This window comes from Colius striatus, chromosome 9 (assembly GCF_028858725.1).
Source record: "Colius striatus isolate bColStr4 chromosome 9, bColStr4.1.hap1, whole genome shotgun sequence".
Taxonomy (NCBI): Eukaryota; Metazoa; Chordata; class Aves; order Coliiformes; family Coliidae; genus Colius; species Colius striatus.
The window spans coordinates 5,795,576-5,819,639 of NC_084767.1; the positions used below are offsets into that span (position 1 = coordinate 5,795,576).

The window sequence follows — 24,064 nt, forward strand, 5'->3', positions numbered from 1 at the left end:
GCCCAAGAATTGCGCTGTGCTTTAAATTGGGTTTGACTACTGCATTTTAGGTACAAATAGCTTCTTAACTGTTGGGGCACTCTGTGATTAGTTTATGAATCCAGTCCTAGAGAAATGCTTTATGATATATTTTTGCTTTTTTACTCTCCAAAGTGGATTGGTTTTAGCAGATACCTTCAGAGGACACAAGGAGGGGCAGGCAGACTGGCCAAATAGAAGACTTGCAGAACATCGGATTGGTCCTAAAACTTGACTGGCTGCAAAATCTTATCAAAACGCAGCTGTGGCACAGCTCTGCCATAGTAAATCCACAAGTAGTGGGAACTAAAGTCTACTTTTGCCTGCAATCAGTTGCAGTGCTGCAGCATGGGTTTTGCTGGACCAGTTTGTGGTGTACATGAGTACGAGAGTCTAATAGGGTGCTGGGGAAATGACTGCCCAAGGAAAACTGTTTTCTTGGTACAAATATTAGGTCAAAAGTGAAAGAAAAAATGAAGTTACAAGCCTGTGTGACATTTGAATTTAAGCTGGATTTGCCAGGAACTGTTCAGTCATTGGCACAAACTTGGCCTAAGGACCAGGACTGTGTAACTGCATGGACTGTGTTTTCTAGATTTTCCTGGCTATTAAAAGTCTTTTTTCTTTTCTTCTCTGCCCTGATAAGGTCACATCTGGAGTACTGTGTCCAGCTCTGGGGTCCTCAGTTCAAGAGTGATAGAGAACTGCTGGAGAGAGTCCAGGGCAGGGCTACCAAGATGATGAGGGGACTGGAGCATCTCTCTGATGAGGAAAGGCTGTGTGACCTGGGGCTATTTAGCCTGGAGAAGAGAAGACTGAGGGGGAACCTCATCAGCACTTATAAATAACTAAAGAGCACATGACAAGAGGATGGGGTGAGTCTTTTTTCTGTGGTGCTCAATGACAGTATAAGGGGTAACAGGCAAAACCTGGAACACAGAAAGTTCCCATTGAACAAGAGGAGAAACTTCTTTCCTCTGAGGGTGAGGGAGTCATGGCACAGGCTGCCCAGGGAGAGTGTGGAGTCTCCATCTCTGGAGGTTTCCAAACCCACCTGAATGTGCTCCTGTGTGACCTGATCTAGGCAGACCTGCTTTAGCAGGGGGTTGGAATGGATGATCTCTAGAGGTCCCTTCCATCCTCTACCATTCTGTGATTCTGTAAATGAATAGAAGATGTTACAAAGAGCAGTGTGTGGCAGGACTATCAGTTGTCAACTGCTTCTTGCTTAAGTTACAGGATGAGTAAGTGAGGGGCATACACTGTGAAGGGAAACCTGAAATCTATACCAAGTATAGTTCAGCTAAATATGCTGGAGTCTGAAGGCTTCTTACAACATGTAGGTGTTTCATGTTCAAAAAGCAGCTGTGGCCTTGATGGTGTCTGAGATCTGAAAAACCCTCCTTCTCCTTTGTATGGATTTTCTTTAGCCTCTAAATCTCAGTGATATGAATCAATCATATCTGAGCATCTCTGTAAAAATCTCACGTCCTTTCCACTATGAGTTTCACCCATCATTCCCCTTTTCAATCAATAGAACAAAAGCCAACTTCAGTCTTCATTCATAATGGGTACAAAAACCAAGTCTGAGGTTTGAAAAAACCCCACCTTTTGATCATTTCTTACCCCCACTCCCAAATGTATCTAGTTTCTGACAAGGTTTAGTAATTAGAATCCTGATGGGCACGAGTTCTCATGGATTTTCTGATACTGCTGGAAACAGCACCAGCCTTGCCTTTTTGCCATATCATAACTGAAAACCTGACAAGGATGTGTGTGATCAGAAACCTTCTGAGAAAGTGTGGAATGACTAAGCAAAAGTTGGAACAGTCTTCTGAGTTGATGCTCCAGAGGGGAGACAGAAGAGATGGAGGAGTTTTAGGATTTTCATGCCTCTTTCTGGAGCCATGAGCACCGTGAAGCATGGGCATCCTATAGCAGCTCCAGTTCAAGGTCTCAGCATCATTCACACTCGTTAATGAATTGCTCAACCTTTCTGCATAGTGGAGATTTGACTTTGCTGTGATTTTTGAGGCAGGAAGGAAAGTTAAAGAGCAGCTAAAGGAAAATCCAGGGATTTGTGTTTGACTGAGCAACAGAATGACTGGAGCCCGGTCTTGCACCCCAGGAGCTGGTGTGTCTATATAACCCTGTGTGCTCAGAAGGCAGGGAAACACAAAAGGAGATGGTGTGAGCGAGGACAGTGCTTCACTACTGTGGGATGTTGGGAGCTTTAGGTGAAAATTAGAGCAAAGCATGGATTTTTCTGTGTGTTAAAATTAAGCCTGTATGAATCCTTTACTTGCTCTTATTGGACTCACTGGCTGAGGTGTGGAATAGCCACACAAACTACCATCATCACAGACAACCCCTTGTTTTATTCACTGCCTGTTTTTACAGTGAAGCAAGGTTTTACCCTGCTTGGTTGTACACTGAAACAGTAATTCTGTCCTCTATATCAAAGTCACTGCAGGGCACAGAGCTCCTTGAGGTGACACAGCCAGGATGACATTTCTTTACAGGTTGCCATGCCTTAACCTAGCTGCACTGCAACAAGAAAGAACAACCACGGGAGGAGGGTGGAAAATTACCTGCCAAGTCATTTGGTTTCAGTACAAGTGGTCACTTCCCAGTTCCCTTCACTGCAGAAGTTTTCTCTAAACACGTATTCCTGCAGCTTGCAGCCAATTCCACTTGCTTTTCCTCCTGCAATTTCTCCTGTCCTTGAATTTGATCGAACCAAGCTGTACCAGTGTGGTATTCAGGGCTCAGAGCATATAGTTTCATGAGCCGTGCTCCAAAAAAATTAAACGAATTGACCCATTGATCTCCTCACCCTTCACCCCCAGCCCCAAACACGCAGCAAGACCTGGGCTTCAGCTGGGGAGTTGCTGAATTTTTATTGTCTTAGGCAGTTTTTCTCTGCAGATTGATTTCTGTGAAACACCTCAGGGTATTTGCTAGCATAAATGCTGTTCCAGTGGTACAGGTTGTTTGTTTACATCCATAGGAGGAAAAGAGCCCTTATTACTGAAATTTTGCCTCCTTCCCTCAAGCTTGTCCCCGGGAGCCACCACATAGGCAATACTGATATCTGCTTTTTTAATTTAGGACCAATTTTCTATATAGATGGATGTGACAATGCATAAATAATACACCTCTTTGCTGCATGGATTGTTTATTCCAGACCTCATTGGCATGCACAGCACACAGGCAAACCAAAAGCTTCTCTGGATGGGTATTGTCAGATAACTTGCCAGGTTGCTCCCTAGAGAAAATCATCAGGCACACAGAGCTGGAGTTTGTAAAGTCCTTTTCTTTTATTCTTTCAATGCACTCTGTGCTGGTACAGCAAAGTTCAGGCTGAATCAGCACTCTCATTAAAATTCCTTATTTTCAGGAAGTTACAAGTTGCCTGTGAAGGGAAAGAGAGCAGGACAGGACAGTGTGGAAGCAGGGCTCCCGGGATGGAGGCTTGTGCACAGGAGTTTGAAAAGCACACAAAACCAGAACGACAAATGCTGGTATAAAGCAACCAGTCGTGCTGGATGGCTGTCAGGCTGTGGAGGGTGAGCACTGGAGAGATCACGCTGCTGCATTCGGGATGTTTGGGCTGTCTGTGCAGATACCCACTGACTTGCACCCTGTTGTGCCCCAGCACTACCTGCATGGGCAGGAGAAGGGGCTTTTTGTGTTTCAGAAGCCCTTGCTCTGAGGGGATGCAAACACCTGGAAGGCTTGTTTGCTGTGGAGATTATCATGGTGCATGATATATTCTACTTAAATAGATTATGAAAGACCCAATTCTCCCCTTAATTGCAAAATTCTCAAGAACTTCATTACGAGCAGCCCTTAAATGTACAGTTTAGAGCCTTAATCACTCGATATGCCATATGCCATTCCCCAAATCTAATACTGCGAGCAAAACCCACTCCTAAGTGCTTTATGATGAACTCAATTTACAACAGATACCAAATAATATTCAGCTCTTTCTTATTGTCTTAACGCTGGGAAGTATCTTCTGCATTTTTTCGATGAAAGTACATTATTAAATCTGCTGAAGCAAGGAGTGAAAGGGGGTTGGGTTTAGGAATGTTGGATGGTAAATTCTGCCCTGCTCTCAGTCTGAGGGCAGTCCTGGTGAAAAAATGGGGGATGACAACAAACCCCTCTGTTTGCCCAGCTCACAGAATACTGGTTTGCATAATGACTGTATATTAAGTTTGCATTAGGTTTATAGTTTATACCAGTGCCTCAGTGGCTACATAATGCATGGAAGCATTCTCAGCATCCATATGGTGGAATGGCTCATGATTTTTGAAGCTAACAGAAGTATAAAGGATTTTCCTCAGCTGACTGCATGGTGTTTAGTGTTAGTTGTTTCAGATTAGTGAGAGCCTATCCCTTCTCCCAGCATCTAGAGATGACAAGGCAACACACTACTGACTGGATTGTTTTTTTTTCAATGTTTGTTATTAAATTTTGCAAAAATGCAAGCGGGGAAATAGAGTCCTGAGAAGCTTAGTCAAAGCAAGCCTATTACCCAGAGGAAATTACATCAATCTTGGAATGTATTAGCAGGGGAAAATGGAAAACAAAAGACATTTTGTTAAATGAGACTTGTTTGAGTTGTCTTTTGGAATGTTTTTTTTTCCTTAGCAAGTAATTGCCAAGCTAAGCTGCAGTAATACTATAAGCGTGGTACCAAGATAATGAATGATGGATGATTGATAGCTGACGTGAATTTAGATGGGTGATCCAGCTGACCATAAGATCAAGGTGTCCTAGTTAATGGGCAGGAAAGGCTTGGAAAAAATGAATATGTAAAGTATATTGAATGAAGCATAAGAAAGTTAAATATGATAATGTTTTGGACCTGCTTCCTTTGCACGGTCGCCAACAACACATTGCAGTCCTGCACTGTCAGCCTCAGGTGAGGAGGCTGCAAGTCTGACTGGCAGGGTTAAGGTGTTCACTTCTGCATCTTGACTGGAGCCACCTGATTTGCTTTCAGCAGCAAAGATGTGCTAACACACACAGCTTGACTTCTGATGTATATCCATGAGAAGGGTTTGGAGTGACAAGTCAATGGGGAGAAATGGAGTATTGGCTGCTTTTAATTTGATATTTTTTTACACCCACAAATTCTGTGTCTCATTTAGACAGCCAGTCTTTTAGGCTCCCTCCTTAGTCAGCAGAAAAGATAAGCTGCCTCTATGGGCAACCATTTTAGTTGCTCCTACATTTCCTCGTCCTTCTTGTCTCAGAGTCCCTAACCAGATTTGTAAGAGGAAATGAAATCATTCCACAGAGCTGCCCATGTTTTCCTACTCACCTCAAATCTCTGTCACAGGCAACTGAAGCCCTTGTAGGAACAGAGGGAGATCCTAGCTGTCACACAGAGCTCCAAACAAACAAAACAAGTATTTCTAATAGAGGTTAGATCAACATATAGATGAATGACTTTGATCCTGCCCATGGCAAAACACTCTCACCTGCCTTGCTATGTGCTGAAGAGACTCATGGCATTTCTACTTCCCTTGTTTTAAGCAAAATTCTCCCTTCAAAAAGTACCTGGGCTGGTAACGATGAGCAGATCCAGACAGCAACACAAACAAATAATTCATGCCAGAAATATAGCAGTTTTTTAAATTTATCAATAATATTTTTAAATATCTATAAACCTTCAGCTGAGGAGCAGTTTCCCAGAGGAGTACTCACACAGCCAGTGTCACTGCTGCTCTTACACTGTGTGGCTGAGAAGCTCCCTTGGGCATCAGGACGTTACATGCAAACTGTGCACAGACGTGGGAGGGCTTGGTAAGCAGAGCTCAAAAAGCTGGCAGTGAGAATTAATGTATTTTGGGTACAACAACTGAGCTCCCTCAGCTCCATGCTATGCCCACAGCAGCAAGAGAGAGTACCTGGCGTGCTACTGGGGGCAGTGGGGCTGGGCACACCTCTTGCCTTAAAACGAGCCATCGTTATTCAGCTACCAGAGACAGTCATTTACTTTCTCCAGCCTGACTCTACTCCAGAGCACTGCTCACTATGAAGAGATTTGTCACCTTTGAAGATCTTGGAGTGAAAGCCAAGATTTCTGGGTGCCACCCCTTGCTGCAGCCCCCGCCAGCAGTGTCTCTTAGGGTGGTGTGGGGAGCCTGGCCTGGCTGTACTGCTGCGATGGTTCAGGTGATGGAGGGCTTTGAAGAGCAATGAGAATGTGACTAGAGCTTGAATTTCAAAAGTGTTATTAGTTGTTTCAGAATTATTAAATCTAGGGGGAGAAAAATGACCCTAAATCTAGAGCTGGAAGGTGTCTGTTTGGTTGAGCACTGCAGATGGGTGGCAGCCAAGGGACCAGACCTCCGTCCTTTCATCAAGTACTTTGGTTACAATGCCTCATCACAAACACTGGCATTTTTCATAGTAAGTGTGCACATCAGTGCACAGAGGCTGAAATATTGGACCTAGTATGCCTGGTGCTATACCCTGTGCCAACTCCTAGTGCCCTGACTCCCGCTCTGTGTGGTTGTTCAGGTAGAGGTATCATCAGCCCTTCGCAGGGGGCAGAGCAGAGCGTGGTGGGTTGCTCATCACAGCCCAGACACAGTGGTAAAGCCCTGTGTGTTGTCAGATGCCCCAGGGACCAGCTGGATGAGGCTGAGCCCCCAGCAGGGGAGACAAGCAGAAGGCTGGTGCGATTATGCTCCAAAATGGCTTTGGGCAAGATGCCTAACACGAGGTTGGGGGGCTTGAAAAATTGCTTGAGATGTGCAGCCAACCCTGGCACATCTCTCAAATGAGAACCATCTTTTTTCTGCTGGGATAATCTATCATACTTGAAACATTCTGAAAGGCTGTATCTTTCCCCCTAACCATCTTTATCATTTTAATTTAAAAGCTTTTTAAAATTATCACCCAAATAAATGATAAGTGGTAACAGGGTAAACTGCTCTGAGCTTTCCATTAGTGCAAACAATGCAAAGCGACTGTGCTCTATTTACAGAAAATTAATGAACGTAAAAAAGATGAACTGCACGTCATCCTGGTGATCCTAAGTTGTTTTTCATGCAAGGATGTTTGCAGCTTTATACATTAAATCCTGGGACAAAAGAAATGTCTCTGCAATATTAATAGTTGTAATATATGATTGTATGTGAAGGGAATAGAAATAACATTTATTTCATTTAATGAAGACTAATGAAGTTGTTCTGATCTTTCCATTACAGTTTCAACAAGTTTTTCTCATCAAAAAAAATCTACATTTTGAAAGCTATGTTTTAATTTTAAACTTCTGAAATGCCATCAAAACAGTGGAATGCAAAGGCAATATTGTAGGATGTCAGAACATTTCCAGTTCTGATGGGAAACAGATCCATTTCAGAGGTTCTGTTTTGGTTTTTATTAAAAGATAAGAAAATCAGGTTGTTACAGAAGAATTCCTTTTTCTATAGAAAAACAGCACATACTCCTCAGTGGGCTTATCTACAGCTGAATGGAGAAAGAAGGTCTTTTTCCTGAACCTAATCAGGGCAGGATACTATGCAGCTTAGGATAAAGGACAGTGTTGAGAGATTGAGAGAGGGAAGGAGGTAATCACTGAAACGAACTCCTCCTGGGGTACCAAAGTCAGCATAGATAGTCTTTGAAAAGTGCCTTTGGCTTTTAAAGTCTGGTTAAAAATGCTGGAAAGCAGATAGGACCCGGCTTTCTGGGGAGTATTCGTGACCAGATTCACGGTGGAACACGCTATAGGAACCCACTCATCTGTGGGGTGATGGAAAGGGAGGGCATGGACCTGGCCAACCATATATGCATGACTAGTAACAGAGGAAAAGGGTAATGACTGTTCTTTTGGTTTTGTGAGCACCTAGAGTAGCTCGTGGGCAGGAGAGAGGAAGCTCCTTAAGTAGGGAAATAATTGAAAGCTATATCTCACCTACTTCCAGGGCAAATGATCTAATAGCAAAAACATGGAGAAAGAGAGAAAAAGCGTCTCTTCCCTTTTATTATCACCTGCAGCTATGCTCCTGAAAACCCTGTGGAAATGCCCAGGAGGTACTTTACTGCTGATGAGAGTCTCTGTCTAGGTGCACCTGCCCCTCCTCTCCCTATCAGCTGCTGGGTTTCAGAGCACAGCTTCTAGAGGGAAAAAAACCTCATGGGGTAAGTTGTACAGAATTTTGTTGCCTTAATTTCTGTCCTATATATCTTACTCTGTGTTGGTGCTGCTACATAAATCTGCTGTCTAACACCTTCTCATAGCGTTAATAGGGTTGTTGAGCCTTCAACATTTTTCACACCTGATAGTTTCTTAGAATGCATCAATTATTTTCCTACCTGTGTTCACAGTTCTGTTGTCATTTGTAAAAAAGAAAAAAAAAACACTAAAAAAAAAGGAAAGAGAATGAAGGATTGATTCTATTTTTAATTTAAACAGAACTGAAGCCTTTCATAGCCTTTATATAAGCACAAATGTGATAACTACTGAAGCTGATGGTGAAATCTGAACTGGTGAACTGCCATTTACAGGCCAGCAGGTGTGAAGCAGAAGAAGCAGGACAAGAAAGTCAGGCTGAAAATAAGATGAAAATAAGATGTTGGTGCCATTTCTAGCTGCATTGGTGCACCAAAGCACATGTAGAGACCCACAGATACACACACAAAAAGCTTTTGTCCTATAATGTTTCATTATTATATACTGGGTAAAATTTCCTGGTATCATTTATCCTGGGCTGAGATACATCTGTCTTCTCTCATTTCTCCATTCTTAGCAATGTGTAGCAATCTGCCTTCTGCCTCTGTTGTGTCCCTGCCCCCAGTTTCTCATCATTCCCCTGTTCTCTCACCATTAGACACTACTTGTTCTGTAGCCTACTGCTGGAATGGTGCTGGAGGCGGCATATTGATGAGACCTTCATGGCACCTTCTGTTCTCTCTGGTGCTTCTGGAATGGCACCATGGCATGCAATGGCAGACAGATTCTTGTCGTACTCAGGACCCCTGATGTCATACTTTTGTTCTAATATACTTTGTGCTTTCCCTCAGCAGTATTACCCACACATTTACTTGACTTCTTTCTTGCCCTTGCACACATAATATAGAAAACTGACAATTTTCATAAGTATAGACTTTTCTGCCTAATGGAGATTAACATAGATAGTAAGCATTAGTGCAAGACCTGAACCTTGGTGCCTTTCATGAATTTGCTCATCTATTTGCTGGGTCAGGTTCTGATTAATTATTTTCTCACATATTTATGGTGCAATGTCATAGGATAGACCTACTTATGCTGTTCTGCCTTTCACAGCATGCACAGGGAGAGGAAACCATCCCCCATCCGTGTAGTTGTACACATCCCCTGCTACCTCCTCTCTCTGTGATTTACCTGCTTTGCCATACTCTGTGACATTAGAAAATCCTGGTGTGGTCAGGGAACAGTATGGCTCAGCAACCTGTCCCTAAGGAGACCCCAGCTGCTTCTGTTGTCTGTGTGGTTGAGTCCTGATGCTGCTGCTGTTGCTGCCCCCTGGGTGAAATGGAGCAATAAAATGACTCCAGAACAGTTGGACATTGCATTAAATTTGTAATGGTTCCAGCCTCTAGTAACTGTTGGGTTGGTGACCTTGAGCAAATCACCTTCTCTCATGCCTCTGCCATCCCTAGAAACAAAATGTGATTTCTGGAAAACCTGCCCATCTGACAGTGAACTCTTTAAGGGACAGAGATGGATTTTCTTAGGTTTTATTTTTTGACATGTGTGCTTTTTCACATGTGGTGTGGGACCAACAGTGTTCTGCACTAGTCCCTGCTGGCTGTGGGGTGTGGTGGTACCAGGGGAAGTGGGGCAGGGAGGACAGACCCTTCCCTGCCACTCCAGGAAAGAGCAGTGAGATGACTTCTTGTCCAAACCCTACTCCTTGATGGCACCTGTTTTGACTTGCTAGATGCTTCCATCAGAGCCCCATGGGAGCACTGAGCTTTACCTGCAAGTGACAGCCAGAGTTGGCTGGGTGCTGCTCACACTGCTGTGCTGGTGGGACTTAATGCTACAAGAGCTGGAAGGAGTCATAACCCACCAAACCCTGCAGCCCCACTGTATTTCCCAAGAGGTACCTCTGTCTCCAGAGTCCTCTTTCCATGCTCTCTCTCAGTTTTGGGGGTGTAGAGATCTCTGCTGGCTCTTCACATCACAATTTGTTAAAAAAAAATGCAGTGGAAGCAATTCAAGATGTGGCAGCAAGAGTCAGGAGTGGGATTTGGCACCCGAGGGAGTGGGGCCCATCTGTGGCTTCAGCATCACGGCTGCTCCCCGGGAGCTCGGCACAGAGCAGGGAGGGGGAAAACAGGAGAGGGGGGAAAAAACAAACCACCCAGGGAAATTATTTACGTGAATTTGATTTCTGCACAAATCTTGCCCTAAAAAGGGCACAGCTGTCGCTCCATTTGTCAACATCAGCAAGTAATTATGTAAAGAAAAGCATCATTGTACTTTTGACTTTGATGCTTGCCGTGTCAGCCAGAGGCCGATAGATGGACCACTTGGATCACCAAGGTAATCCCACGATGTGAATGTGCCAAGCTGCAAGAAGGGCTCCTCTGGCTTCAGATCAGCTTGTTAATTTTTTTTTTCCCCCTAATAATAGAGTGAGAATTGAGAAAGAGAGAGAAAATTAGCAGCAGAAAAAGCAGCTTCCCTTTTCGAATAGACAGTTTAATTTATTCCAGAGCACAATGTACCTGATGAGTGATAAGAAACAACTTTGATATCATACTAAATAAATAAAAAAGGGGTTGCATAACCTAATTTTCTCTGGGTCTTACAACAGTTTCCATTTTATCAGCTTTCATTTAACTGGAGAAAAATTAATATGATGAGAAAAGTAGAGCTACCTTGAATACTACCAGGTTTCTTAAAAAGAAAATGAAAATGTCTGTAAGCAAATTATTTTGTGTGCAGGTTGCTGTGTGGTAATTCAGGAGAAGTTGATGCTGGGTGAGTGGCACTGAAGGCTGGGTTCTCGCTCCCTGGGGTGGAGCTCACTGGCAGAGCAAGGGCTCTGGGGCTGGTTGGGGTGCTCAGGCTTGGCACGTGGCTGCCTGTGCCTTGGAAGGAGGGGCACCAGAGAAGGACAGATGTCCACATGCACCTCAGCTGCACTGAATGCAAGCTGAATGCTCCCAGGCATTGCAACTACCCCCAAGATTTCAGAGGCAGCTGGTTATAACAGCCATATGTCTTTCTTGCCCATAGTGCCTGATGTTCAGGAACATAGAGCCCATTGGGCTGTCACCAGGTGAAGATGGCTCCCAGAACGACTTTAGCCTTTTTGGCTTTGTGTGTGTTTTAAAATCAGTCTGAAAAGAATAGTGGTACAAGGGTTTAGCTGTAAAATTCACCATTAAAACAGGCAGTTGTAGGTAATTTCAGTATTTTCTGGTTTCCTATTGCATTGCAAAGGAGACAAGGAGTTGAGGAGGCCTCTTTGCAGCAGTTTTGCTTTGGATAAGTCCAACTCACGTTAACCCAGAGGAGAGTGTCAGTGCCTGTCTAACTGACTGGTGAGGGCAAATTGCGTTCATGCAGAAGTTCAGCCTGCAAAGCTGCCGTGAGTTGTACTGCTGCAACATCATTTGAACTAGGTGTTTCTGAGGGGCTTAAACTGCCACAGCAAAAGGGGGGAGGTCCCATTCTCTTTGTCTGAGCAGTTGTTTAAGCTGCCACGTGTGCAATGTGTCCCGCGTTCCTACCCTTGATCTGAACTTAAAGGCTTCTGATAATAAGAATACCAGATGCCAGGAGTGCCTGGGAGCTAGCTCACCCTCCTCCCAAAAGTGATGCCTATCTGCCAGCCACTGGTCCCAGGGCATAAATAACTCTTGCAATAGTCTGACATGGAACTAAGCCTGTTACTTTACATGTGTTGTAGCTCTGCTGCTGGAAGTAAACTCGTACATGTAAATTGTACATCAGTAAACAGTGACAAATGTGACCCGATTCCTCAGGCGTTAGGCATTTACATCAGTATCTTTTGTGCTTCAGAAACACAAAATGGGAATGGGAAAGTAAATTATCCAGCATTAGGGGTTATTTCACTTGGACTTATCTTTTTTTTTTACAAAAGGAAGAAACTCCCTGGTTGTGCAGCATGTCAAGAGATGCTAGCTGTAAAGAGGCAGTGAGTGCTTCCTGCAGTGCTTACTGCTTTCACGCCACTCAAGTAATGATAAACCTCAAGTGGGCATGGTTTGGGAAATCATTCTGTAGTTCCCTCTCTGGCCTATGCTGTGCTGGTCTCACTGCTTGGCCCACAGTGCCAAGTGACATATAGATGGGCTACAGGCAGACACTTGCTGTGGCCAAGGGCAACTCTACCTCAAAGCGTTTCTGAGAGATCAACTGAAACAGGCTGGGGCATGCCCTATATCAGAGCCACGCTGTCATACAACCATTGCCACCAAGTTACCTCCACTGTACCAACAGGCTTTCCACCACACAGAAAATGAAGATAATTCAGAAGCATAGCAAGTTGTAGATGTGCTTTGCACTAGATTGAGGTATAGAAATATATTGCAGATGATATTTGCTTAAAAAGACAAGTAGATTTTTATTTTTCTATCTGCTAGGAATGAACTTAATTAAAAGCTAAGCAGTGTTTTCCTCTTCAGTTATAATATTACAATTAGTGGCAACATCTGTGTTGCAAAATTTATTATTTGTATGTGCAATGCTGTAAAATGCACTTTCCCAACGTTATAAGCTGGTGTACAAAAAGCCTGCAACTAACTAATTAAACAACATTAAAATGCTAATCTAATTTGGAGTAAGGAAACTCAATATAATTTCTTGTCTTTTAAAGTGCTTTTTATTCCATTACAGAATGCCAGGGAAACTGTGCTGCGGTGTGAGCTGGGAGGGTGTCCTTTCACCAGAGGTTGGGTCTGTAACATACAGGCTGACACTTCAGATGAACTCAATATTGGGATGTTAGAAATGGAGAAGTGCCATATGGATGGTCCTTGAATCAACAAGATTTGAATGAAAGATGTCTTCAGGAGATCCCTGAGTGGCCCAAGGAACAGACTTCATCTCTGCATCTTATGGTGCAGGGTAAGGACAGTGGCTAAAGAGGTAATTTCTTTCTGACATGAAATACTATTTTCCCCCAACTTTTGATCCCCAGAAGTTACTTAACATAGAACATGGTGGGAGTCTTCTCTGCAAGGACAAAAGGAATTGCTCACAGCATATGGCTGTATTTATCTTTCTCTTCAGCTAGTGTTGTACTCAGTCCTCCTCTCACTCTCCTTTCATCACCTTCTGCCAGTGCCTTAAACAGACCCCTCCAGTTCCATCTGTCCTGGTGTTAAACCCCAGTGGTGGCTGAACCCTCCTGGGAGGCGCAGTGCTTCCAGAAGCCCTTTTGTCTCTTGCCTCATGGTACATGGGCAGGAAAGTGGAGAGACGTGGGAGGCAGGGTAGCTGCTCAGCCTCTGGTGTCTGGTAGAAGCCCAACTGCTCTGTGGTGTGACTCACTTGCACAGGAGACTGATTAAGCAGAGGAATACCTCTGTATGGGTTATAAATAGCCTAAGTAGTACATAGCCTATTTCAAGTCAAAGTCAAAAGATGACCTTGATTGTCATCATTGGCAGCTTAAATCAGCCTGTGTGCCTTTGCTCAGAGGCAGATCAAACAAAAGCAAGCCTAAGCACAGGAATAGTTATGAGGAGAAGCTCCTCCTCTGGGGAATTTCACCCGTGACTCTCCTCTGCTGCCTTGGTACCTGACTACAAGTTCAGCCTGGTATCAGGAATTCCAGATGGAAACGCAGTGTCAGCGTGTTAGCAGAAAGAACTTGCAGGCAGAACCCTTCCAACGGGGTATGCTTAACCTTGGAAGATGGATTTAGCTGGAGTAGAAGGGAATAGCCTTTTCCACGACTGCAGCCAAGCTTATCAGGGATTGTGCATTGATCTGAGTCAGTAGATTCCTACAAGTGTGGCTCTGCTTTTAAGCAAGCAGAAGTAGAGGCACATCAATAGCAGGTCTCTTTTGGAAAGACCCATTAACACCCCACACCTCAGAGCTCCCTTCCCCCCTCCCCATTAGTCCGGAGACACTCAATGGGGCTTTGTCTCACATCTGGGCTTTTAACCTCTGTGAGCTGTTTCTTCAGCTCAGAGAATTGATTGCCTTCCCAGTTCTACTTAAGCTGGCAGAGTATCTTTGTACAGCCCATTACAGCTGCCAGTCATCTAAATTACATAATTTGCATTGATTTGATTAATTCAGAGGGTTTCTAGCCATTTAGAATGGAAACTGATTTTCTGTTGCTGTTGCACATGTGATGCCTAGAGACAAAGGTACGTTGGGCTTGCTTTGCCTTCCAGACATCTCCCATCCTGCTGCACAACTGGTGCATACGAGCTCTCAGAAGTACCTCACTGTGCAGTCAGACAGGCACATTTCAGGGTGTTCCTGCTTCTTCTCCACCCATCAGCAATCATTTTGTCAGTGCTGAATTTTCTCTGTACACTTGCAGCTTTTCTTCTATCATTGAGATGAAATACAAGTGTTTGGTGATGTGACACAACCAGGATAGAAAATATTGAACTGAAACACATCACCTCATCAGCCTAGGGGTTGAGAAGTATTTATACAGCAAATCCAACTCTTTTCCTCTGAAATGAAGCCATTTGTCTGCTGTTTAGGAAACAGGAACCTCTCTTTGATGAAGAAATCCAAGCTTCCATTGGAGTTACAACTTTGCATTGATGCTGCTTTTCTCCAGTAGCTGTGGAGAAATATAGTGATAAAAAAGTAGAAAATTGTGTTTTGTTGGGTCAGTGAAAGAAAGGGTGAAGTGAGAATGGGAAAGCTTAGTTAAAAAAGAAAGGCAGAAATACTTTCTGTTGCAGATGAAAAAGCAGAACCGAAAACTCTGGAAATCCAGATCAAATACCATACAGATAGATTCCCTTGGTGATTAATTAGTTTGTCAGGGAAAAAAAAATCAAATAAACTGTGTTTTTCAGTGTTTCTTTTGCTGGGTCCCATGTTGTACTCTTGGTGATCTCAAGGGGAGCACTCTGCTGCTGTCTGTCGCCAACCACTTTGTGCTGGTGCCCTCTGCTCAGTCCCAGGCTGCTCCTGCCTACAGAAGGGATGAAAAGATATCAGGAAAACCTCAATGCCTATGAGGAACAGTTATCTTTGGGATGGGCTTATCACTTTATCTTTTTTGTACTCTGTTTTGAGGCAGCAAGGCTTTTGCTCTTCAATTCTTTGCACTGCAATCTGCACTATTCAATGACTTTAAGACAAAATAAGTTGCTCATTCTCTCATGGGTAATAGCCCAAGGCTAGAAGAAAGCTGAGGACTGAACAGGTAGAGAGAGAAAGCATCATGATAAATTTGAATTGCCTCTCTGATCTGGTTTGGTTTCATCCTAGTGTGTGGAGTAGGAAATGTTCTGACTGACTGCAGCAATGCCAGGATTAGATGGTTTTAATTACCATCAGCTGTTACATATGTTTGTTATACATCTGATGTCAGACTTTGTGGCCTATAATACATGAGTATCCTCAGTTATGTTTGTTGAGTGACTCTGGAAGTCCAGTCTATCTGCTACCCTACAGTCTGATTCTCCAGGACCTTCCTGCAGCAGGGAGGATTCATAGGGCAGCCTGGCGGGTTTACAAGTGTGAACAAAGCCTTGTTGCCCCTGCACAATGAGTCTGGGCATGAGGGGTCAGTGGCTTGCTTCGTGATTCCTCAAGCTTCTGCCAGAGACAACTTGTCCTGAAAAGGTCCGTCCGTGAGCTTGGGCTCACTCTCCCAATTGCCTTCAACGCAGACTGTGATTGCCTTCTGGGGCACATCAGAGTACCACATGCTGCTGACTACACTGCAAAATATGGCATGTCATTCTCCTGCTGAGAAATCACCTCTTCAGCCTGTCTTCCCTTTTTCTTGCTCCTTTTTCTTCTGGTACTGAGGCTTCCTGGGGTGTGCAGAGTGGGGCATGGATCAGATGTGCTTATTCCTGCGTGAGCAGAATGAGCCCTGCCCCAAGAGCATCTGAAAGCTGGAGCAGAAATCACAAAAACTGAACTTTATTTTAGGCCATTGAAAGATGACTCTCTCTGATAATGATACTTAACAAAATGTCTGTTTGTCCTAGGTCAGTAGGCACCAAAACCAACCCCTTGTTCCTGCCCATTCTCTCCTCAGCTGAGCAGCCTGGACCTGGCTGCCAGACAGGCTTTTAGGTCATCCAGCTGCCATCAGTTTTCTTGGAGGCTGAAAAAATCAAAGTCCTCACAGAAGCAGAAGAAAACCTCATCATTTTTCTGTGGTTTGTCCTGTGTGTTTTATAGCCAGACTTTCTGGCTGCTGCTGGCAACTTTCTCCAGGAAGTTGGGAGCCTTTTCTTCATACACTCCTCAGGAGAGATGGGGAAAAAAAAGTGTGACTGAGACCTCTGTTTATCAATGTGTAGAAAAGAAATTGGCTAGTGCCAAAATGGTCAGTGACGCCTGCCCTGGCCCTTAGATGTACAAATAAGATATCCAAGAGCACCAAGAAATGAAATCTAATAGAAATAAAGCTCTGGTGCTTGTCTGGCTTTTGGTGCGTGGATAGGTAGTGGTCTGCCCTGTCTAACCTTCCCTCTCTCTGTTGACTGACCAGCACCATACCAGGGAAGGGAACACGTAGGAGTTGTTTGTCTCTTTGTCAAATCAGAGATATACTTGGGAGAAAACAAAACAAAACAAGATAAGGCAGCCAAGGTGTCACTTGTACCCACACAGGGTAAAAATGGCAGGTCCCACTGAGCCCAGAGGAGCTGTACTGCTTTCTAGCAGCCAGATATCCAACCTGCTGATCCTCAGTTTAAATGCAGGTTAAGCCCAAGTGCCACACAAGAGAGGAGGAAAGCAGAAAGGACAGGTTTTGAGGTAGAGCTATTAACAAATTCCTGTAAAATATTTTTTCTACTCTCACTGCTGTTAAAATTTGGTTGGTTATGTTTTGTTTTGGTTTATAAACAATCAGAGTAATTCCTCTTTTGCAGGTTCATGTTTGCTTTAAAGTGCTGTTAGGCTTCATAAATCTATTTTGGATTATCCTGTCCAGATAACCCTGCAGGCAGATCACATTAGCACCTACTCTTTCCACCACCTTGGTGAAGTCCCTTTGTGTGACCTGGAGGGTGATGAACCAGCAGCTGGAAGTGTAAACTCTGAGACAACTACCTACTTTAGTGGTAAGAGCACATGTAGGGACCAACAAATTCACCCAGAAGCCATGTAAGAGAAAAATATTACCAAAAAACAGATGATGCAATGTAATATGTACCCACTCATCTCTTTTTCTAGAATATTTGCAACTTACCTTACTGATAGCAAATGCACTGATGCATTACACGTCTGATATTCTTAGGAAAATTCCTTGTCTGAGATTTTTTTCTTCTGTGAAAGCTTTTAATAATTCAAATCCAACCTAGAAAGTCACCACAAGGGACATTTTGTCTTCTCAGCTGTGCAGAGGAGGACCTACACTCTGCCTCTCTGATGTTGAACTACTCAAGAATCCTCCTCACAATTTATTAGGCTGAATTTAGCTTTTATTAAATAATCTTTTTCTTGATTTTTATTCATAGACCAAAGAAGCGAGGTTGATGGGGTTTTTATCACAGCTGATCCATCAGCCAAAATCAGTCCAAGTTTTCCTGACCATCATGCTTGCTAATTTTTGTAAGCTCTTCCACATATACAGAGTTATCTGCTCCATCCAGGCAGATCTGGCAGCAGAAATTCAATGGGAAATTAATGGCCATCATGTCTCTTCATGCCTTGATCTCCAGGTGGGCTGGCAGGGCAGAGTGGGTTATGAACTTGCTGATAAACGAGGAATTGTACCTACTAGAAGGTATTAAATAGTATGGGTAAAACTTAACAGATTAATATTTCTTCTTTGTTAATGTAAGTACCTGGAAAATCATGGAGCTTATGTAAAACAATATACATAGGGACATGCATGTGAGTATATGTATATATATTTCAAAGTAGGGATATGGAAATGCACACCTTTGCTTCCCAGGGTTACAGTAGTTCACGATTAGTCAGTTTAAATCCTCCCACTACATAACTGCCACGATGAAAACTAGTTTTTGTCTCCTTTCCTCCTTTACAGTGTTCATTTTTTTTAATGTCAAATGTGATGCTTTTGACACTCAGAAAAAGAATTAATTTGTAAATTAATTTATTTATAGGCTTTTCTATAGAGTTCAGCACTGTCAAGTTGGAATGTCCTTCAAAAGTTGCTAGGTGACACTGTCGTACCTCAGTCTGACGAACAAATGAGAGCTCATTATGTTGATGCAGTGGCTTCAACCAGACACCCTCCTTTCATTTTGATAGGTTTTTTTTTCTCAAATCATTGTAGGTTTGTTATGAACTGCAAGCAAGCTCAAATTATACTTTTCAACAGTTATGCTGTAGTTCATAACTAAACTAGTTCATAAAGTTGATGCAAATCTTTCCATGTTGTTTTCATGGCAATCAGAGCAAATTCCTGTACTTGCATGAGTGAAAATATTCATAGACTGATCCAGAAAAAAGAATTCTTCGCAACTTTTAGCCTGAATTGCATTTACTGAAGATGTAGCTAATTCCTTATTTCCCTGCCTGTGCTGAAATGGAGTACAGCTGACCCAAAGAGTGCTTCATCTTTGTAACACGTCTTCACATTCAGGAAGACTAGTTGAAAACCCACACGTTCAGTGTACTGAAGGTGCTGCATACACAACAGAAACATATATGTGTATGTATATGCTTGTGAACCCAGGGCAGAGGAGTAATTCTGACAATATGGATCCTTAATCAGAGCAAGTATATTTTCTTCTATCTCCTTTCTCATAGCTGGAACTGTAACAGCTAATATTAGAGCTGTATGACAAGGTAAAGGAGGAAAAGAGTAAACATCCTTCAATTTCTTCACATGTTTTTCTTTATGTTTTTTCTTTTTTCTTAAGCATTTCCCAATTTCTTTCCTCCCTGTTTTGAAATAGCAAAGATGCTACATTGACTCATGAGCATTCACGTCGACTTGTGAGTATTCACAAGGTGCTCCCACTTACATGGAATCGGTGAGAAATGTGTTTCTAACAATTTCTCTGTAGGCAGGAACCCATGGAGCTGGGAACTGTCTCTCAGTGGGGCTTGTCTGCAGCAAAATTGTGAGTTAGAAAAGGAACTGCCAAGGGTTTTCAAGGCTCTGACCTGTCTCTCTCTAGCAACGTTTTTGTCATCCAAATTGGCATTGATTCAGGATGTGTTCCTGTGCGGGGTAAACAATAGCTTAAAGCAGCTGTTAATTAGCTCAACAGTTCTGATTTTACTTTTCATGTCTAGATACCTCTTTCAGAAATAAGCAGAAGGAAAACATCCAAGCAGAAGAATCAGAAGGCACAGGAAAATAAATGGATGGGGATTGCAAGTGAAAAATTAATGAGGAGAGACCTCATTTTACAAGACTTATATAAAGCCAGGCTGCATCTGTGCAAGGAACAGGGACCCAGAAGGAGAAATCTGTAAAAATTTAGAGTAAGGTGCAAAACTTGGTAGCCTCTTTCTCTCTGTTTGTGAATGTAGGTGTGTCTCAAAGATCAGTTGTTTATGGCCATTGCAAGCTCATTTCTGAACTTTCTACCTTGTTTTTATACCCCTCAGGCAGATCCTGGCTCAGGAAGCAGCAGTGTTCATGGAGGTATGTGCTGTGGGCTCAGCAAGGCTTATCTCACATTTATTTAGGGATATCAAACCTCCTTATGCATCCCTTTTTACCCTATCCATTCATCACGCATAACTATGGATTATATGCAGTTTAGATATATGGTTTAATTATATATGGTTTATATATAAATAAAAGCACTTAGCTTCTGGCCAGGATGAAACCCTTTGTAACATTGCTGCTGCTCATCCATCTGCCTGATGAAAATTCTGGAAAGCTTGGGACTGTTCCCAGCCCAAGGTGTGCAGGTAAACTCTGTGTTTGTGGGTGCAGGAGAAGTCTGCAGGAAGTAATTTTTGCTGAAAACAAAAGGTACCTGGGCAGTCCTACAATGGATTGGGAATATTTGTCTTTCTTTTACAATTCAAACTGTCAATTGATGGACATTTCCATTCATAGACTTTTAGTACCTTGCATGATTGGACTTGGATTCTCACTGTAAACTCTTAGTACTTAATACCTGAAGAACAGGACTTTTCATGGTTTCCCTGAAAGAGAGGAGCATCTGCAGGACTGCCAAATCAGAGTGCTAGTTTAAATTATACCTCTTGTTTATCTGCCTGTTGCCCTGACTGGAAACTCAGGAGAATGATTGAAAATGACAACTTTTGTCCTCTTTACTAAGAACATCTCAGGTAAGATGGAGCAGCTCATCCTCTAATATTAATTGGTCTCCAGGTATTAACACACTACTTATCTCTCCTACTGATTTCTCCTGCCAATCTTTGCCTTACAGTTGGAATAAAGGGATGGAAGCATCATCTGCTATCCCATTGCACAGGCTTTTTCTCTGAGTAGCATCATCCGTTAGCAGTCAGTCTAATTTGATTGTTTCCAAATCAGAAAGGACAGCTGTCAGCCGCCTCCTAGAACAGATTCAAAGGTTATAATCAAGAAATATTCTCCAAGAACTTGTTCAAAGCTGGGGCTTATCACTCTTAAATAGACTGAAGATAAACTAGTCAATTTACTCTAATGGACAGGTGTAATCCGAGTATTTAGTGTTAATATAGACTGGCTAGACTTAATTTGAATGCCATGGATCTTAGCTGTTAAGACTGGCAGGACATGAAGCAGTAATGATAAATGTTTGTACTTGCAAAACTGATACTTCCAGTTTATTTTCTGATATGTTAACTGTTGAAATTAATAATGTTTAAAACATGCACTTCATGAATCTGTTCATATTTCCCTTTGAAATAATTGCTATTAGTTCTCATAATGTTGCAAGGACCTGCCACAAAATAGCAGGGATTTCTCCTGATGGTTCTGATCTGAGTTATCTCTAAATCTGACATCAATGTTATTTCCTGCCGTCTTTGGACTGCTCCACTTCTGCCAGCACCGCAGCCACTGATTAGGTAAAGAATGCTTATTCTCATACCATTTGTGACCTGTAGGGTAAAGTATTATTATTCCACTTACAGAGTGGGAGGGCAACCACAGAGAGATTTCTCCACCTCCTGGAAGGTGTTTAGCTCTGTCAACATCACTGAGCAAGACCTGCAACTGATGAACCTTGAAGAAGCATATTTATTTTCCTGTGGAGAGCTGCCCAGGGCCAGACTTCCAAGGGGGAATGTCAGCTGGCAAAGGCAGCCTCACCCTGGTTGTTTTAGGGTATTTATGCATTTTGGTTTTGTTTAAGACACCCTGTTGCAGAGGGAGAGACTATCAATCCATCTGTTGCACAATTCAGTCTGAAAAAAATACACACTTCCCAAAGTCTGATATCTTTCTGTTTTAGCAGCATGTTACCCGTTTTGGTACTGGCGTCTGCATCTTTCTGACCCTGAGACCTCTGCACTGAGGGAAGAGGATCCCTAGGGGCTGGCTCGGGAAGGCCAGTGTAGTCAGTGACTTCTTAACCTCAAGATACTAATTAAAAAATGCCCTTGATTCAGCTCCAAGTCAGGTAACAAAACAAAAGGCCCCAAAAGGCCTGGAGAGGGATGGATGTTCAGTAAATAACAAGACCTATAAGACCTTACTGTTGGTGACAGACAAATAGTTTCAGTATATAGAGCTTAAGTCTTATAGAAAGTTGTTTAAAACTATGTATATCCAGTTTATTTTTAAGATATACAAGCAAATTGTTCCCTTTGCTTTTTCCAAAGGTCTCATTATTTATCAGTTGATCTATTTGTGGCTTAACAAAGAACTATACACAAACTAATACCCATATTTTTACAATAAATTGTCTGTTTTGCCTTTTGGGAGCTGAAACCATCTTTTTGATGGTGACAGACAATTGATCAGAGTTAGACAAACAGTATTAAGCAGGCAAAACATTTCTTGAATGTGAGCATTTAGGGCATTCTGAATAATTTCTTATTCCTTATCAATCTTTAAAATGATTTTCATTTATCAATGAATGACAGATCTAAATAAATCACAAAACACAGTTTTGCCCATAAACCGTTGACTTTTGATGTTGAAATGTCAAAAGAATGAGGACAACTTTGTTAAGAACACTGTAAGAGCAATGATTAAGCTTGAAACAATCCACTACTGTATATGCATGTCAAAAGCAGAAATTTACTTGGTAGAGGTAGAGTCAAGAGACTGATGAACTGTGAATCAACGAAGAAATCATGTAATGGGTAATTGTGTCAGGGAGGAGACCATGACCACCAATTCATGGACCACCAACTCCAGTAGCACCCCCACATTCAAAAGAAGGTGATGGAAGAGGCAAAGTAGGCATACATGCTAAATGACATACTAGGCAAGAAAATACTGGCCAAAATAGGTGTGTATAAGTGTGTAATCTATGTGTATAAATACAGTGCAGAAGCTCATGTTGGGTGTGCTTGATTTACAGAATTACCACCGAGAACCCAGGGCTGCTGGAAGCTGACATGTCTCCTGAGTGTATGATTTTTGGTGAGTTACAACTATGTTAACACTTTGACAGTTTTAACATCTGTTTTTTAATAAAACACAACTAATTTGCACCTTAACCTATTTCCTGCCTTTTTTTTAGATGGTTGTAACTTTCTGGTATGAGAATAAAACATTGTATGTAACATACAGAGCATATCTAAGGAAATACTTTCTACTAAGTAGTTTTCAAACTTTTGATGTTTGTGGGCATTATCATGAAGGTTAATAATGACAGAAATAATAGCAAGCAATAGGTGCTGAAACTCCTACAATAAAAGAGTGACAAAGTGAATATGAAGCTTCAATATATTGACATTTATATGCATCTATTATCTTGATATCTAACTCTGAAAATTCCATTTTGCTTCAAGATGTATGGATTTTTATACCAAAAGCATTGTATGGAAGGCTGATGTTTTGGAAATGGTCTGATATATTAATTCTGCACCATGATAAAACTTTTAATGTAAGCCACAGAGCTGCTCTGAAGTATATCTTTCTATTTCAATTGGTTTAGAAAAAAAATCATACATTTCTCTGTGCTGGGGGTGATACAGAAATACAGAAAATCTAGACTGTGGTGAAAATGATGAAGCCAATTTAATTAGGAAAAAAAAGTGAAAATATTCAAGACTTTCCTGTTTCTTGGTACATGTTGGACCTACCTCTGTGTTACTGAATGCAGCAGAGGCTTTGCTGTTGACCCCAGGGAGTGGTGGGGTGCTGTCCCCAGCACAGCACCCACCACTCCTTTCATAAGAGGATTCTACTGCCTCTTCCAATCTGCCCTTCAAGTCTAGGATGTGCTAATGAAATTAAAGTTAGGGATTACTGATCCAAATATAAAAATGTACCTCCCCTCGGCAGAAATAAAAAAGTGAAGAAGCCCTACAATAACAGCAAATCTGTAGTTTCAAGTGCTGTGATTAAAAATCCAGTTTCAGAAACACACAATCAACATGAACCAGAGAGAGCTCTTCAAAATGGGCTATAGCTAATTCCCCTGTACAGCTTGTCTTTTAGTTTCTCTGGTTGCTAAGATACTAGCAGTATTACCTTTCACTATGTCTTTGGGATTTGAAGATTTATATTCACTTACCTCCTGTAAATCTCCTCCATGTATTGCATCCATACCTTTACCTGCACCTTTCCTTTCAGAAAGAGCAGGTGGAGAGTGTAGGTGAGATTCTCTAAAGCCACAGACCCTGAGTTACTCCAGGGGAGCACTCCTACCTTCCAACCACTTACAATCTGGCCTGGTAAATGTACTGCTTTATTTAGAAATTAACAGTTTTGAGGTCGTGTCATACCAGGTAATGTAGGCTCTTCTATAAATACAAAGTAACTTAATTATC

At 42.3% G+C, this 24,064-nt stretch overlaps 1 long non-coding RNA gene across 1 annotated transcript; it reads left to right on the forward strand.

The window, feature by feature from the left end:
• The first annotated feature begins 21,398 nt into the window (after positions 1-21,398).
• LOC133626026 (uncharacterized) lies at positions 21,399-22,710 on the forward strand. The gene is made up of 3 exons (XR_009819233.1): positions 21,399-21,443; positions 21,574-21,738; positions 22,648-22,710. It is a non-coding gene; the product is annotated as an uncharacterized LOC133626026 (long non-coding RNA).
• The last annotated feature ends 1,354 nt before the right edge of the window (positions 22,711-24,064 follow it).